Genomic DNA, 17,937 nt, shown 5'->3' with positions numbered 1-17,937 from the left:
AAGCTAGAGGTATGGAGCTGTAGGAGTGACAATATACTGTACATGACATGTGGAAATATCTCAAGCATAAAAGCCACACTTAAGTTGCAAAACTAAAGTTTCTTTCTTCAAACATTTTGATCTGGGCTCAAACAAAGCAAATAATGAACACCAATGATTTTCATAGTATTTAACACTTTAAAACAGAAAAGGGTCAACAGATGCAATAGTCCTGAAAATGTAGAGGTTTAGAGGAATGAACAATGCATTTCATCCCCACTCCCTCAAAAAAAAGTCTACAGCAGATCTGTTTCATCCCGGCTCACAAATACTGAAGAATCATAATCTACTACATTCAAACAGCAAAGTAAGCCAGAACAAACAAAATGATAAAAAGAAACATCATTACACCAAGCAAGGCATTTACTGACCTCAGTTTCTTTACACGATTTCATTAGTGCAAGAGCATCATTTACCTGAAAGATCCTAAGTCACAACTAAAGAGCACTCATACAAAACTATTTCCTTTAGAAAGTGCTACATACTCTATCGTTAAAAAAATAAAATAAAAGACAACACATACACTAGTGAAAGACCGTTTGCCTCCATCTCTTATCAATGAGGAAGGGCCAGAGTGACTCTGATTCCAATTCGAAACGGTGTTCGCGGGCCAATGCCCAAGGTCTCCAATTGGGAGCAGTCAAGCTGAGAATTTTTTAGACGTTGGGCTCCTAAGACAGGACTGTCAGTTATTGGTCATAAGTGACTGCTGGGGAGGTTGAAGGCGTCTGCAATTGCACATTCCATTTCATACTTGGTCATCTGTTCATTTCCAGACCAGTGAAAAGTTCCCTTAATCGAAGGATCCAGCATTCTCTTCTCTGCTAGCTGACGAAACACGGAGACGACGTCTTTGACGTGCGTGGGGAACCTCTGCTGCCAGTGGTCCATGTTCGCTGACTTGTTGCTGAACTGCACTTTATCAAACATAACAGTCACAGAACTCTCCTCCAGCTTTTCAACTTCTCCATACAGAATAGGAATTCTCAAAACAGCAGCTCCTAAATTGTTCTCCAGAACAGCCTTTTCTCCTTCTAATTTTGTCTTGCCATATAGATTTAAGGGACTTGGTACATCTTCCTCTCTATAAGGAGGATTTGTTCCATCAAAAACATAATCTGAGCTAATATAGATTAGTAATGCTCCAATTGCAGCTGCTTCCTTTGCTAAATTCCCAGAAGAATCCACATTAAGTTGAGCAGCAGCATCTGGCTGATTTTCTACAACATCTGGCCTCCTCTCTGCTGCACAGTGTTCTATGACATGGGGCTGAAAATCATAAACGATGTGATGAACCACATTCGCATCCCATAGATTAACATGTTCACATTTTGGTCTTGCTCTTCTAAAACCACAGTCAACGGCATGCCAATTATTCTGATGAAATTCTTTGTACACAGCTCTGCCAAGAAGCCCAGTGGCACCAGTAATCAGAACACGCCTACTGGGGACATTAACTTCCTCCTCCACCAGCTGGCAGTTCCGGGGAACAACGTGGACGGAGAACTCCTTCTCCAGCCCAGGTTTCAATGGTGCTAAATCTTAAAGAACCAGCCAATCAAAAAGTCTTGACTTGATGCTTCTTAGTGTGCTGGGGACTTTAACAGACACCCACTCCCCTTCAATAAAGCAACACAACCTCTGCCTACACAAATTTTGAGAAGATGCAAAACAACAGATTGATTCGTGTGAGAAAGAGGTGATTCTTTGTCTTTATCTTCCTTATATTGAAAATGTATACATGTAAACTTATGTTCTGAGAGGAAAAAGGTAACAAGAGAACCACTAATTTGACATTATGGAAGGCAGACTTTAAAAAAAATGAAACAGGCATCTAACACCTTTAATTAAAATTTTACATTTTAACCATGTTTGTTATATCAATAGTAAATTTGCTTTAAGCATTTCTATAGTCATTTCTATACTCAGAAGATACCTCCAGGAGGAAAAAAATATATGCTTTCCGTGGTTTTATTAGCACAAAAATAACCTTTCGTTCTAAAATATTTTTGTTAAATAGGGCACCAATACTTGAGTTTAATAAAGAGCCAGAGTTCAAGTGCTCTTGTTTTGTTTTTGTTTTTTAATATATTTTATTGATTTTCTACAGAGAGGAAAGGAGAGGGCCAGAGAGCCAGAAACATTGATGAGAGAGAAACATCCATCAGCTGCCTCCTGCACACCCCCTACCGGGGATGTGCCCGCAACCAATGTACATGCCCTTGACTGGAATCGAACCTGGGACCCCTCAGTCCGCAGACCGACGCTCTATCCACCGAGCCAAACCGGTTTCGGCAGTGCTCTTGTTTTTAATTATACTTTTTTCTTTACATTCATATAATATTCTGTATTAACCAAATACCCCACCATAATCAGAAAATTAAATGCAAAGAAGCATTTGCCATGTACAAGAGACTTTGATGGACATTGTGAGTGAAAAAAGGAAATATGAAAAAAAGGAAATAAATGACAGGGCATTTGTCCATGAGGACTACACACTAAGTTGGAGAAAACACACACACATACACACACACACACACACAAATGAGAAATGAACTCCTTTAAACACTCATCCCATGGCTACAGAGAAGATGGACTACCTTGGTGCTATAAATGCCTGCCTCTCTGGCCACCCCTCACTCATTGAGTCTTTAATCTTTAATGTAACTGTTCCTCAATGTTCACTGTTCTTCTCACTATACACTGTCACCCTAAATCAGGGGTCCTCAAACTTTTTAAACAGGGGGCGAGTTCACTGTCCCTCAGACCGTTGGAGGTCCGGACTATAGTTTAAAAAAAACTAGGAACACATTCCTATGCACACTGCACATATCTTATTTTGAAGTAAAAAAACACCCGCATGTGGCCCGCGGGCCGTAGTTTGAGGACGCCTGCCCTAAATCATCTCAAATTCTCCTAAATCTTCAAATTAACATCGATGCAAATGTCTGCCATGTCTGCATCTCTTTGTGCTCTGGAATCACATTTTCATCTGTCTGCGGAAGTCATTCCAGTGGACTTTGTGCTTACACCCTAACTCCGGAGATAGGTTTCATTAGTCTAAGAATCCTATCCAAACACCTTGCTAGTTATTGGTTTAAATGAGCACAAAGCATTCCTTTGGCCTCAGGCATGAGTTAATGCAGGCATGAGATTCAGCCTAGGCTTTGACAAGTGAGGAAAGAGGCCAATCTATCTTTCATCTCTCATAGGGAGAGATGGCCTCTTTTCCCCCCCAATATAGTCATGTGCATGTGTAAGGCCAGAATAGTTGCAGGTTCTTAAAAATTAGCCTAAGGAAGAAGCTGACATGAGGAGGAGAGAGCAGAGCCAAGAGAAATCACTGGGAAAGAGAACTGGAGACATTTTAGGTCAACCCTAAAGCTTGTCCCACCTCTGGGTTTCCAATTTATGAACCAAATATTGTCATTATTTCAGCCAAGTTGAGTAGGGTTTTTGTTGCTTGTAGCCCAAAGCATATTAATTGATATACTCATATAAACAGGTCTCTTGCTGGCTCAAACTTCATAATATCTAAAACTGAGTAGCCCTCGCTGGTTTGGCTCAATGGATAGAGCATTGGCCTGCGAACTGAAGGGTCCCAGGTTTGATTCTGGCCAAGGGCACATGCCTGGGTTGTGGGCTTGATCCCCAGTGGGGGGTGGGTGGCATGCAGGAGGCGGCTGATCAGTGATTCTCTCTCATCATTAATGTTTCTATCTCTCTCTCCCTCTCCCTTCCTCTCTAAAATCAATAAAATATATTTTTTAAAAAACTGAGTACATCATTTTTTTTTTTTAAAACCTGCCCCTCATTCTGTATTTCCAATGTTGGTTAGTGGACTCATCAGGGACCTAACCACTTAAACTAGAAATGAGTCATTTTGAATGCCTCCCTCTTTCACAATCACATTGTTCTGTTGTTTCTGCCTCCCTACTATATCTCACCTAGTTCCTTCCTTTCATTCCAGTTGCTATCCCCCCAATGCCATCACCTCTCAACATTGCAAAAGTTCCCAACTAGACTCTCTCTAACTTTAACCTTTCCTCTTCCCTCCATTTATTCAACATGTTTCTAAAAAATATAGATTCTTCCAAAAATATAGATTCATGCCATCACCTTACAGAAATTCCAATGGATTTCCATTTCTTATAATAGCATTTCCTAAAATGTGTTCCATAGAATAATAGTCTCAGGAAATTATCATTTAAAAAGGGGGTTTTGTGATAAAAAAAAAACATTTAGAAATTTCATCTGTGGTCACAAAATTCTAAGGTAATCCCCAATGATCCCTATCTTATGGTATTGTCTCCCTTCTGTGGTACTTTCCCATGCTGTATAAGGGTTGGTATATGTGACCACTAGAATATGGCAGAAGTGATGGTACATCACTCCAAGGTTGTCATTAAAGTTAGCTTCTGTGTTGGTATTTCTTGGATCACTCATGGGGAAGCCAGTTGGCATGTTGTGAGAAGAGACCCATTTGATAAAGAACTGAGGCCTCTAAGCAACATCCATAGTTCCCTTGATGGGCTTATAGTCTTTTACTACTGAAGCAGTTAAAGAATATGGTAGAAGAGCCCTTTTCCTCCTTGATACCCTGTCCCTTCAGCCTCCACCGATAATCACAATAACCTTGCTGGAATAGAAAATAATCATCTACAGAGGAGAATTATAGTACAGAAGAAGCAAGAGTAAACATACCAGCTAACTTGAACTTTCCCTTGTACTACAGGGAGAAAGCACCCAAGACTTAGGAGGGAGTCCACTTTGGACCCTTCCATCCATTCCTAACAGGAAACTCCAGTCTCCCACCCCTGCCCCTATCTCAAGCATCTCCTCTTCAACACACACAGTCCTACAACCACCCGCTATCCCTGGGGGCAGGGAGGAATCTGCTTTTGCTCCTTCCATAGGAAGAGATTCTTCTCCTGGGTCCTTCTCCCTCAATCTGCCCCCGTTTAGGCCCTAATGTCTCAAACAGGGACTACAAAAGAGAAGAAAGTCAGTACAAATCACTATAAGAAGGCTGAGTATATTGCATATCATACTAATCTGCTCTTGCTAGGCAAGAATTTTTTACCAGTGAGGTACCTACTCTCAATGGCTCTGTCTCTAACTTTAAACTTCAACTAGGTGGGCAGCAACACTGCCAGTCCCTTCATCATATTTAAGGTAAGTAAATCTCCCAAAAGACTTGCATTCATGATTTTTCTTGAAGACATCAAAGTCTAAATTCATACTGAAGAAAGATTATATCCTCTGTCATCAAGACTCCCCATTGAGTAAATGTTTTCAATGGTTTCTTTCCTACTCCAAGAAGCTAAGGGCATCACAAATTTACCTCCTGGCTATTAAAGTTTCCTCTCTCTAACTTAGAGATTGGCACCAGCCTCAGTCCTGCTCTTTGGACTCAGACACTCCTACTGATAAAAGGTGAGAAAGAGATTGTTAATATTTTCTGTCATAAGAGCATGATCCAATGAAAGTAAAGACTAGCCCGGCCAGCGAGGCTCAGCGGTTGAGCGTCAACCTATGAACCAGGATGTCATGGTTCAATTCCCAGTCAGAGCACATGCCTGGGTTGCGGGCTCCATCCCCAGTGTGGGGCTTGCAGGAGGCAGCCAATCCATGATTCTCTCTCATCATTGATGTTTCTATCACTCTCTCCCTCTCCCTTCCTCTCTGAAATCAATAAAAATAAATAAAAATTTTAAAAAAGAAAGTAAAGGCTAAAAAATATCAGAAAAAAACACACCACACCATGAGTGTTTTTATGTTCATTCATTCAACTACCATTTAGTGAGAGACTCGTACATGCCAGGTATTATGGGTACAAAGATAAGTAAGATGTAAGGTGTTAGGTCTGATCAGGCTGGTCTGAGTGCACTGGTGTCTTACAACTAAATGACACAGACCAGTAAGCCAGGACAAGCAGAATAGGGAAAGTGAGATAGTTAAAAAGCAATTTGCAGCCATTTGGAAAATCTAGATGCCAAGCAGTCGAAGCCATCTAGTAAATCCTATCTTCCCTAAACCAAGGACACTTAAGAGTAAATGATTTGCATTATTCCTCCCCAGCCAGAGAGTAAATAGCTCAAATCAACCTATTCAGGGAGACAGATAGCCACACCCAAAGACAAGTGAAACTAAAAGAATAAACCTCATTTTGGTATATTAGACTACAATCCTCCAAACTACTGTCTCTTTCCTCCCACCAGATCATTTGTCATAATTCTTATTGTTCTAGTTTTTGCCTCAATAATACTAAAATTTATATAACAGTTTGTTTCCACCAGGTTACAAACCCTACTTGTACTTAGGAAATACCACCCCTATATACCATCACAACCCCATTTTCTGCTTAGGCCTGATCGTCCCTCTGACTCTCAGAGCAAGGATGGTGGGCCAGGTACAGAAACTCACCAGGGCAGAAAGCTCCGGATATCTAGCACGGGGCAAAATGGGGAAAACAAGAACCTCGCTCCCAGGATAAGCTATCCTCCCCTTTCATATCACTCGTCAGGCAGCTTAGACCCCTGATCTTTTCCTCCCTAAAGGCTTCAGTTGTATTTCGGCTTCAGGCCCACAAAAGCAGCAAAACCAGACAAGTGACGCTGTCGCAGCCTCAGGACCAGCTTTTACCTCCCTTCACTCAACAGGACCAGTTTTGAGCCTTCACCAATCAGTCTCTTGGGGAAATCATGCCACTGCGACCCCTCACTCCAACCATGAGAAATCTATAGTGTTCCAGCTGACTACAATCAAAGTCCACCCCTCAACCCTGCTCCCCCCCCCCCCCCCCCGGCATCTTGAGGTCTCCCCTCAGCAGGAAGTACTAGTAACTACGGAAGATATGACCTTTGTCCCTGTTTCATAAAACAAAAAGGCTGGAATGTTAGGTCTGATCAAATAATTGAATCAATACCCCCTCCCCTGGGAACTGATATTTAGACCACTTCACAACTGACATTCCCTTTTGCTTAGACCACACTCCACTGGCTAAGACCATTATCCTTCCCCTCCGGAATTCCCAGGATCCAGATCTGCCCAGAGAATTCTTCACTTAGAAAAAGCCCTGCCTTGAGTCCTTTAAAATCTCTGACTCCATCCCTGGGTCCTGGTGCCATTTTGGGGCTCAGCCTATCTGGATTTCCAGATGACCTAATAAATTAATTCTTTACCCCTTTTAGTGGGTATCTCCTTTGGCGACCCTAACATAAGGCGATTCCCTGAGAGCTCATAGTTAGATAGAGGATTTATTATTGAGAAACTAGAGGCCCGATGCATGAAATTTGTGCACTGGGTGGGAGTGTCCCTCAGCCCAGCCTGCACCCTCTCCAATCTGAAACCCCTCGGGGGATGTCCAACTGCCAGTTTAGGCCCGATCCCACAGGGATCACTCAGGGATCAGGCCTAAACCGGCAGTCAGACATCCCTCTCACAATCCTGGACTGCTGGCTCCCAACTGCTTGCCTGCCTGCCAGCCTGATCACCCCCTAAACACTCCCCTGCTGGCCCAATCACCCCCAACTGCCCTCCCTTGCAGCCTGGTTGCCCCCAACTGCCCTCCCCTGCCAGCCTGGTTGCCCCCAACTACCCTCTCCTGCTGGCCATCTTGTGGCGGCCATCTTTGACCACATGGGGGCAGCCATCTTATGAGGGCCAATTTGCATATTATCTCTTTATTATATAAGATTGTTTGGTTCAGGTGTTGTTTTAACCTCCAAACTAATGTTCAGTTTGCTAAATGAGTCACTTTTATTTCTTTGTCCTCAAAGCACAGTTAGTAAAATTTCCTCAGAATCTGAAGCATGATTTCCTAGACTCTTAAATGCACAATATTTGATTAGACAAATCCGTGATTTTCAATTTCTGTTTCTTCAGCTGATTTCAAAGATAGGATATTAGAAGTCAACCTCAAGATCCCTCTTGAAACCTAGCTCAAATCCTAAGCTGCTAGGTCTGTGCTGCCTCCTCCTGGATTCCTTTCATTGTCAAGAATGAAAAGGAGCAGAAGGCATTCCTTCAGAGAAAGAGAGAAAAAGAAAACAAAACCACCACCACAACAGCAGCAGCAGCAACAAGAAGAAATTAATCTCAAGCTATTGTGAAACCTAAAGTCTCTAAAATTAAAAAAATTTAAAAAGCCTCTAACCAAAATTAGTCCAGGCCAGTCTAGTTCTCCATCATTCACAATCCCTTCAATTACTTTGTAAGTCTAAACCAAGTGTTGAGGCACAATCATTTAGGGAAGGATAAGTAGGACATTTGTCTACTTTCCTTCCCACCAACCAGTACTATCAAAACATTATTTGAATTTCCATGGTAACTGCAAACTCCTCTCACCATTATCTTCGTTATAGATTCTGATGCATTACTTGTAAGGTACAGTTGAAAGAAATGGGATAGGTGAGGAAATTGAAAAGGCGAGCCAGCACAGACCTAGAGAGCTACTAATTAATTAGAAATTAGAATTTTTCAACATAGTATGACAAAGAGCTATGACATGGGAAACAGTTCCCATATATTATGTTGTATAAAAGAAACTTGCTTTGACCTCATGTTCTTCTCATTATTCCTTTTCTCCTTTATCACCTTTTGCAGCTTTTTTTTTTTTGGTTTGTTTCTGTCTTCTTTTTATTGGATTTACATTTTGCAATTGTGTCCTTTATCTCACTAGTCCTCCTTTTCCCTTTTTTTAATACTGTTTAGTACATTGTAGAAATGTACATTTTTAAATTTGTCATACTTTACTTTTTGTTCTTGAATAGGAATTGAGCAAAAGGAGGGGTTTAAGATATAAGAAATTTGTATTATATGCATTTTCTGCCTCAGTAGAGTAATAGTGCCTTCTAGTGTTTGCAGTAATATTTTGTATTTGCATCATTTCTAATCATCTAAAAAGTAAAATACTTTTACTCTTTATAGTTCTCCTGCCATATTTATTAGATACTAGAGGCCCGGTGCATGAAATCCGTGCACGAGTACAGTCCCTAGGCCTGGCTGGCAATCGAAGCGTGAATGTCTGGTGTGAAAGAGCAGGTCCCAGCTGACCTCTGGGCCCTGGGCAGCACCTGGGCCCCCAGGCCCCCGTGCATCCCCCTCTGCCTGAGTTATCAGGCCCCCACCCAGCTCCCTCAGTGCCTAGGAGCCAGGTGGCAGCCCCATCCCCCGCCACCACTGCTTGTCTCGGTCTAAGGGGTGACTGATGGGGCAATTGGGCCCCGCTCAGCTCCCTCAGCCCCTCTTGCACCCACCTTAGCCTGGCACTGCCTGCTCACCTGCTCCACCATCCTGCTGCGGTCCTGCTCTTGTCAGAGCCCATCGGGGCTGGCAGCACCTCCACTGCTGCCCGCTGCCAGCACCGTGTTGCCGATGCCCACCATGTTTCACACCACCCCCTGGTGGTCAGCACACATCATAGCAAGCAGTCAAACTCCCGGTTGAGGGGACAATTTGCATATTAGGCTTTTATTATATAGGATATAGACAGCATTGTTACACCTATTTTAGAAATTTAAAAACCAGAATCATAAAACATTTATTTAATGGTGAGTTGATTGTTTAGACCAAACATTGTTAGAAAAATGTATTTCACTTAATGCACTCCCCATTCAGCTGCCATCAGACACCAACTGGTGAGAAGACAGATAAAAAAAAAGATTCATGATCTTGCCAAGCCCAGCCCACTAAAAAGGAATGCCATAGATAGAGAATTGTAAAAGCTGGTTGCTTGAGGGCACCATGAAAATGATGCAGAAGGTTTGCTCAAACTTTCTATTCCTCAAGGTAACTTTTAAGGAGTGATTTGATTGATATGTCTGTTGTGGTTCTGTAGCCCCTGAGTCACCTCTATTTCTCCTAGACTGGACATCATAAACAGTTTCAGAACATTCTGAGAAGAACAGTACTCTCAGAGAGGCAGATATGTTCCTTAAGACATTTATCAGATGTGAGAAGTTAGTTATTGCCTTGTACTTCCCAACTTTCTGTGGGTTTGGATAAGCATTCCCTGAAACGGATTCTCACTTGTTGACTATTATGAAAATATGAGGAATCAGTATATGCATATGTATGTCTACGGAATTGTATTAGGGTCCTCCAGAAAAATCCGAATTATTAGGGTGTGTGTGTGTGTGTGTGTGTGTGTAATTTCTCTTTTTTTTAAAACATATTTTATTGATTTTTCACAGAGAGGAAGGGATAGGGATAGAGAGGTAGAAACATCGATGAGAAACATCAATCAGCTGCCTCCTGCACAGCCCCCACTGGGGATGTGCCTGCAACCAAGGTACATTGCAACAAAAAAATAAGATACTAAAGGGTCCCAGGTTCGATTCCAGCCAAGGGCACATGCCCGGGTTGCAGGCTCAGTCCCTAGTGAGAGGCGTGCAGGAAGCAGCCAATCAATGATTCTCTCTCATCCGTGATGCTTCTATCTCTCTCTCCCTCTCCCTTCCTCTCTGAAATCAATAAAAATATTTTTAAAAATATATTTAAAGAAAAGAACAAAGTTGGAGGAATCACAATATCAGATATCAAACTATATTACAAAGCCGGTATAATTAAAACAGCCTAGCCCTGGCTGGTTTGGCTCAGTGGATAGAGCGTTGGCCTGCGGAATGAAGGGTCCCAGGTTCGATTCCGGCCAAAGTCACGTGCCTGAGTTGTGGGCTTGATCCCCAGTAGGGGATGTGCTGGAGGCAGCCGATCAGTGATTCTCTCTCATCATTGATGTTTCGCTCTCTCTCTCTCTCGCTCCCCCTCTCCCTTCCTCTCTGAAATCAATAAAGAAATATATTTTAAAAATAAAAAAATAAAACAGCCTAGAACTGGCACAAGAACAGGCATATAGATCAATGGAACAGAAAAGAGAAATCGACCCATGTCATTACGGTCAATTAATTTCTATTTGACAAATGAGGCAAGAGTGTACAATGGAGTAAAGACAGTCTTTTCAATAAATGGCGTTGGGAAAATTGAACAGATACATGCAAAAAAAATGAAACTAGACTACCAACTTACACCATATATAAGAATAAACTCAAAGTGGATAAAAGACTTAAATGTAAGTGAATGAAACCATAAAAATCCTAGAAGAAAACATAGGTAGTAAAATCTCAACATTTCACATAGCAGAATTTTTACCAATGTATCTCCTAGGGCAAGAGAAACAAAAGCAAAAAGAAACAAATGGGTTTACATTAAAAATGAATAGGGAACCCACTATATGGGAGAACATATTTGTCAATGAGACATCTGATAAGGAGCTAATTTCCAAAATACAGGGTATCCCCCCAAAATGTATATACACTTTAACAGCTGATAGCTCAATTTTGAAAATGAAGTGTATTTTAATAAACAATGCCTTTATAATTATGCAAAATCTGTGTATACATTTTGGGGGGACACACTATATATAAAAAAACTCATACAACTCAACAAAAGGAAGACAAACAATTCAATTTTAAAAAGGGCAAAAGACCTGAATAGACACTTCTCTAAAGAGGACATACAGGTGGCCAACAGACATATGAAAAAACACTCAATATCACTAGTCATCAGAGAGATGCAAATTAAAACTACAATGAGATATAACCTCACACCTGCCAGATGGCTACCATCAATATATCAACAAACAAGTACTGGTGAGGATGTGGAGAAAAGGGAACCTCGGTACACTACTGGTGGGAATGCAGACTGGTGCAGCCACTATAGAAAACAGTATGGAGTTTCCTCAAAAAATTAAAAATTGAACTGCCATTTGACCCAGTGATCCCACTTCTGGGAATATATCCTAAGAATCCCAAAACACCAATCAGAAGAGTATATGCAACCCTATGTTCATAGCAGCATTATTTATAATAGCTAAGATCTGGAAACAGCCCAAATGCCCATCAGTAGATGTATGGATAACAAAGCTGTGGTACAGCATTGGCCAGTGTCGCTCAGTAGTTAGAGCAGTGGCCCGTGCACCAAGGGGTTGTGGGTTCAATTCCCAGCCAAGGGCACATACCGGGGTTGCCAGTTTGATCCCCAACTGGGAGAAGAGCTAACAAGATGGGAAGAATAGAACTCAATGAAAGGGGGAGGTGGGGCCCAAAGTGATCTCAGAGTTATGACTGGGTGTTTCAAAAAGAGTTAGATGAGAGGCTTGAGTAGAATAGCCAGTGGTGAGAGACAGAGAGGAAAAAAGTCTCCAGAAGCTGAGAAAACATAAGGGCTGTAGAAAGAAATACTGCTCTGAATTTAGCAGAATTCAAATTTCCTAATTTGAGTCTGAAAAGCAGTAACAGTAACTAGCAAGAACTCCAAAAAGGAAGACTTACACATTTCCAGTGTTGGCGATTATTATCAGGGGTCAGCAAAGCACTATTATAGCTTGCTGTATTTTTTTATATGAATCAACACATCAAAACACATTGTTCTGTTAAGGACAACAGAAGGGTTGCCAGATTAATTACCTCCATCAATCTAAAACCAATTTTACAACCTTTACAAAAAAATTTTTATGTAAATTGTATATTCTGAAGTGTGTGACTTTAGATCTAAGCCTCATGTCTAAGGAGTACAGTATACTTAAATGTGCTTGGTACTCCTGTACACTCTTCAAAAATATTGAGAATTCCAAAGATGATGTTTATATCGGTCAAACAACATTGTGTTAGAAATTAAAAGTGAGATCCCTGGCCAGGTGGCTCAGTTGGTTGGAGTGTCCTCCTGTACAGCAAAAGGTTGTGGCTTTGATTCTCGGTCAATGCACATACCTATGTTGCAGGTTTGATCCCCAGTCTGTGCAGGAGCCAACTGATGGATGTTTCTCTTCTCTCTCTCAAATTAATAATCATATCCTGCGTTAGCTGGTTTGGCTCAGTGGATAGAGCGTCAACCTGCGGACTGAAGGGTCCCAGGTTCGATTCTGGCCCAGGGCACATGCCCGGGTTGTGGGCTCGATCCCCAGTAGGGGGTGTGCAGAAGGCAGCTGATCAATGATTCTCTCTCATCTCCTTCTCTCTTCCTCTCTGAAATCAATAAAAATATATTTTAAAAAATAATCATATCCTTGGGTGAGGATTTAAAAAAATTAAAACTGAGAAATTATTGGAACATTTATTAATAAAGAACTATAACAAATTCATTACATATTTACATAAATGTCATTAGTGAAAAATAACTATATTTTCCCCAAAAAATCTCCTTAATGCCTGGCTTAATAGAACACAACTGGATCTTCACGTATGGCTTTGCATTCAATTTGCTGCATATGTTGTTCTGGTTGAAGTATATGAAGAAAACCCAGCCTTATAAAGATACATATGGAAAGGGAAGAAATATTTTATTTATTTAAAATTTTTATTTTATTTTATTGATTTTTCAGAGAGAGAGAGAAAGAGAGAGACATGTCAATCGGTTGCCTCCCTCACACAACACAACGACCGGGATTGAACCCTCAACCTAGGTATGTGCCTTGTCCAGGAATTGAACCCACCACCTTTTGGTGTACAGGACAATATTCCAATCAACTGAGCCACACCGGCCAGTGCTGGGAAGGAATATTTTAATAACTTTTTCAGGTAATGGTGGATATTATTCTTTAATATTATGCTAAATCTAGACGAATTATACTTTCTTAAAGGTTAGTTGCAATGTGGAATCTGAAATGTTATCAATGAACTTTTTGTACTCTGTTACATTAAAATCCATTGGTCTATCTTAAACTTTGAATGGATGTTTTACCCATGCCTGATTCTCTAACATCCTGCGTTGGTCATTTGGAATATATTGCTTCACTGATTTATGCAGATCTTCCAAATTTTAATACATTTCACTGTACAATTTCAAGCAATCACATTTGTTAATATCACCACCAATTTAAACAGAATTGTCTTTAAGTGTATTTGGAAGTTGTCAAGTCACAGTGGCAGATATGTAACACTAATTTTCAGTTGAAAGTTTGAATTTTATCGTAGGCAACAAATTCTGCCAGTTGTTTTCTTTGAAGTGAAAGACTCATATATTCATTTTTTTAAAATATTTTTTTATTGATTTCAGAGAGGAAGGGTGAGGGAGAGAGAGAGATAGAAACATCAGTGATGAGAATCATTGATCAGCTGCCTCCTGCATGCACCCTACTGGGGATTGAGTGCCCAGAATTGAACCTGGGACCCTTCAGTCCAAGGACTGACACTCTATCCACTCAGCCAAACTGACTAGGGCCATCATGCTTTTTAAAGAGTAAACTTTAAAAAAAAATAATTTTAGATTTACAGAAATGTTTCAGAAATTCTTGTATACTCTTTACTTACTTCTACTGATTTCAACATCTTAAAAAACCATAGTACCATGTCAGAACTAAGAGGGTGTTTCATCTTGAAGGGTGTTTGCTGGTTTCTGGTCTGAAAGAGCTCCATTTAATACCAGTCTTTGCTGGTGACACTCATCATGATCTCTGCTACTCAAATATCACTGGGCCTGCTCAAGAAGAACAATACAGAAAGGATATTCAAGTAAAATCTGCAGACGTCTTGTGATTATTTCTGATAATTACGTTTCTCACTGTTCATAACCTGATGAGCATTTATGACAGGTACTGGGAGTCACAAGAAATTGCCACAATCCAACTAGAATTATCAAGGTGTCTCATTAACACGGATCAGACTGGTGCCTCACAAAAGGAGAAGTGGACGGACACCAACTCGGGATGATCTTAAATTAAACCTGGACAACTTTGGGCTTTGGGGCCTTTGGACATTTTTAAAGTTTCTTGAGCATTTTTTAAAATATATTTTTATTGATTTCAGAGAGGAAGGGAGAAGGAGAGAGACAGAAACATCAATGATGAGAGAGAATCATTAATTGGCTGCCTCCTGCATGCCCCCACAGGGGATCAAGCCCGCAACTCGGGCATGTGACCTTGACTGGAATCAAACCTGGGACCCTTCAGTCTGCAGGCGATGCTCTATCCACCGAGCCAAACCAGCTAGGGCTCTTGAGCATTTTTAAATAGAAATAAATTTGGACTTCACAAAAACAAACAAACAAACAAAACTAAGACATTAACATTGCTACAGTACTATTAACTAAATTACAGAACATATTCAGATTTCGCTAGTATGTCCTTTCATTTCTGGGGTCAAATTCAGGATATAACATTACATTTAGTATAGTGCTATTTTTCCCCTTAAAATGTATTTTGAGGGTTGTCTCATATTAGTTGATATGTAGTAGCCTCATTCTCTGGAAGGACTGTAGAATGAGTACTTGGAAGTGGAATTTTAGAGCCAATGATCATGTGCATTTAAAAATTACCAAATCCCTTTCTATTAAAGAAATTACAATACCCTTCTAACTAGTCCTCATGTGATTTGAGCATTGCACAGTTTGTTTGTTTTTAAATATATTTTATTGATTTTTCACAGAGAGGAAGGGAGAGGGATAGAGAGCTAGAAACATCGATGAGAGAGAGACATCGACCAGCTGCCTCCTGCACACCCCCCACCAGGTGATGCGCCCGCAACCAATGTACATACCCTTGACCGGAATCGAACCTGGGACCTTCCAGTCCACAGACTGACGCTCTATCCACTGAGCCAAACTGGTTTCGGCCATTGCACAGTTTTTGAAGTTCCATGATTAAGATCAGGGACTGAATGAAGGTGATAAATGTAAAATAGTAAAAAAAAATTTTGCACACTTCAAAATAATTATTCTTATTGTATTGGCACAAATACACATAATATTGCATGATTTACATTATAGGAATAATTCGTTATACCATGACCCACATAAATAGTTGGTTCCTCTTAGGACCACTAGGGGGCTCTGCTGGAAGGTTTTTGTTTTTTTAAAAAATAATTTATTTTAGTCTATTTAAGGAAAGGTTTCCAGATGATGATTTTGAATTCTGAATTCTTAAAACTTGAAAAAGATAATCAAATCCAGTTTTCTTATTTTTCAGAAGAGGAAACCAAGGTTAAACAAGAGAACTGGCATGGAGAGCTGGAATGAAACATCTCTTCTTGGTTCCTATGGTGGGTGTTTTTTGCCATCATTTAGTGCCACTACTGAATGATTGACTTCCTGTGGCTATCTCTTTTTTTGCTGCCACAATCTTAGTAATTTTTGCTAAGAGTGTATTTGTGATGTTTTTCTAATAGGATACTATACTAATTGGTTAGGTGAAAAAAGTGCAATGAAATATAAACTTCTAGGGGGGGGGGTGAGGACAAATATGTGATACTTTAATCAATAAAGTAATTTAAAAAAAAGAAATATAAACTTCTAAGTAAAGTTTACTATTTATTCCAAATATTCTATTCAAAGTACCTCTCAGCACCAGTACTTATTGCAGACACTAGCAACCATTTTCACATTGTCTTTCAAACTTACTTGTTAAAACACTTTACTCTTATCTTTTTTTTTTAATATATTGTATTGATTTTTTTTTACAGAGAGGAAAGGAGAGGGATAGAGAGTTAGAAACCTCAATGAGAGAGAAACATCGATCAGCTGCCTCCTGCACACCTCCTACTGGGGATGGGCCCGCAACCAAGGTACATGCCCTTGACTGGAATCGAACCTGGGACCTTTCAGTCTGCTCTATCCACTGAGCCAAACCGGTCAGGGCCTTTACTCTTATCTTTACTCATTTATTCATTTAATATTTATTGAGTGCCTACTAGAGTCTGATACTGTTGGAGGCCATAGGCTTACGGAAGTAAAACTGCCCTTCTCCCCCAAGAATCATCTATTTCTGCATTTCCCACTTTCACATGCCTTAGTTCAGCGGTTCTCATAGTGTGGTCCCTGAACCAGCAGCAGGAGCAGCAGCATCTGGGGACTTGTTACAAATGCAAATTATTAGGCCCATCTTTCTCTAGGAATGGGGCCCAGCAATCTTTTTAAACAACAACAACAAAACACACACACACACACACACACACACACACACACACACACACACAAAACAAGGTCTGAATGGATTCTGATGTACACTGAAGTTTAAAAACTATAGTTTTACTCTGGCCGGGTTGCTCAGTGGTTGGGCCTCGACTTATATGAATCAGGAGCTCACAGTTCCATTCAGGTCAGAGCACATGCCCCGTTGGGGCGTCCCTGGTGTGGGGCGTGCAGGACGCAGATGATCAGTGATTCTCATCATTGATGTTTCTATCTCTCTCTCCCTCCCCGTTCTCTCTGAAATCAATAAAAATATATATTTTTAAAAACCAGAAAACTGCCCTGACCGGTTTGGCTCAGTGGATAGAGCATCGGCCTGCAGACTGACGGATCCCAGGTTTGATTCCGGTCAAGGGCATGTACCTTGGTTGCAGGCACATCCCCAGTAGGAGGTGTGCAAGAGGCAGCTGATCGATGTTTCTCTCCCATCTATGTTTCTCTCTATTCCTCTCCCTTCCTCTCTGTAAAAAAATCAATAAAATATATATTTTTTAAAAACCACAAAAAAACAGAAACCTATGGTTTTTGTTCCACAGCTCGGTATAATCTAGGTAGGTCAAAGATCCACATCCTGTCTCAACTACACCTGATGGGACCCAACATTGAACATACCTAATTCCACGATTTCTAGTACCTGGCATGATGGTACTAATAGTGGCACTGTCATGGCTTCAGCACAAAAACGGACCGCGATGGATTTTCTGGGCCTATCCCAGCAAGAAATGGGCCGGACTGCGTGCTGGGACCGTGTGCTCAGACCCCAAGCACAGCCCAGCACAGGGAGCCGGTGGGCTGTGGGTCTGGCTGAGCCAGGGCGGTGCTCCAAGCCGCGTGGGGCCGCGGGAACCCGTCCGGCTGGCTCCAGCCGCTGGCGACTCCCGCCTTCCTTCGGAGGCTGGAAGCCCCGACCGTGCCACAGTGGTTTGAAGCCGGGAG

At 41.1% G+C, this 17,937-nt stretch overlaps 1 pseudogene across 1 annotated transcript; it reads right to left on the bottom strand.

Annotated features, from left to right (window-relative positions):
* Positions 1-563: 563 nt before the first annotated feature.
* Positions 564-17,668, bottom strand: LOC307095019 (methionine adenosyltransferase 2 subunit beta-like; annotated as a pseudogene). Its single transcript has 2 exons — positions 17,614-17,668; positions 564-1,580 (listed from the first exon to the last, which is right to left on the bottom strand). The product of its transcript is annotated as a methionine adenosyltransferase 2 subunit beta-like (transcript).
* Between the last annotated feature and the right edge of the window lie 269 nt (positions 17,669-17,937).

Source organism: Cnephaeus nilssonii (genome assembly GCF_951640355.1).
Source record: "Cnephaeus nilssonii genome assembly, chromosome: 1".
Lineage (NCBI taxonomy): Eukaryota > Metazoa > Chordata > Mammalia > Chiroptera > Vespertilionidae > Cnephaeus > Cnephaeus nilssonii.
The sequence above is the reverse complement of the archived record's forward strand: the minus strand, read 5'-3'. Positions and strand labels throughout refer to the sequence as shown.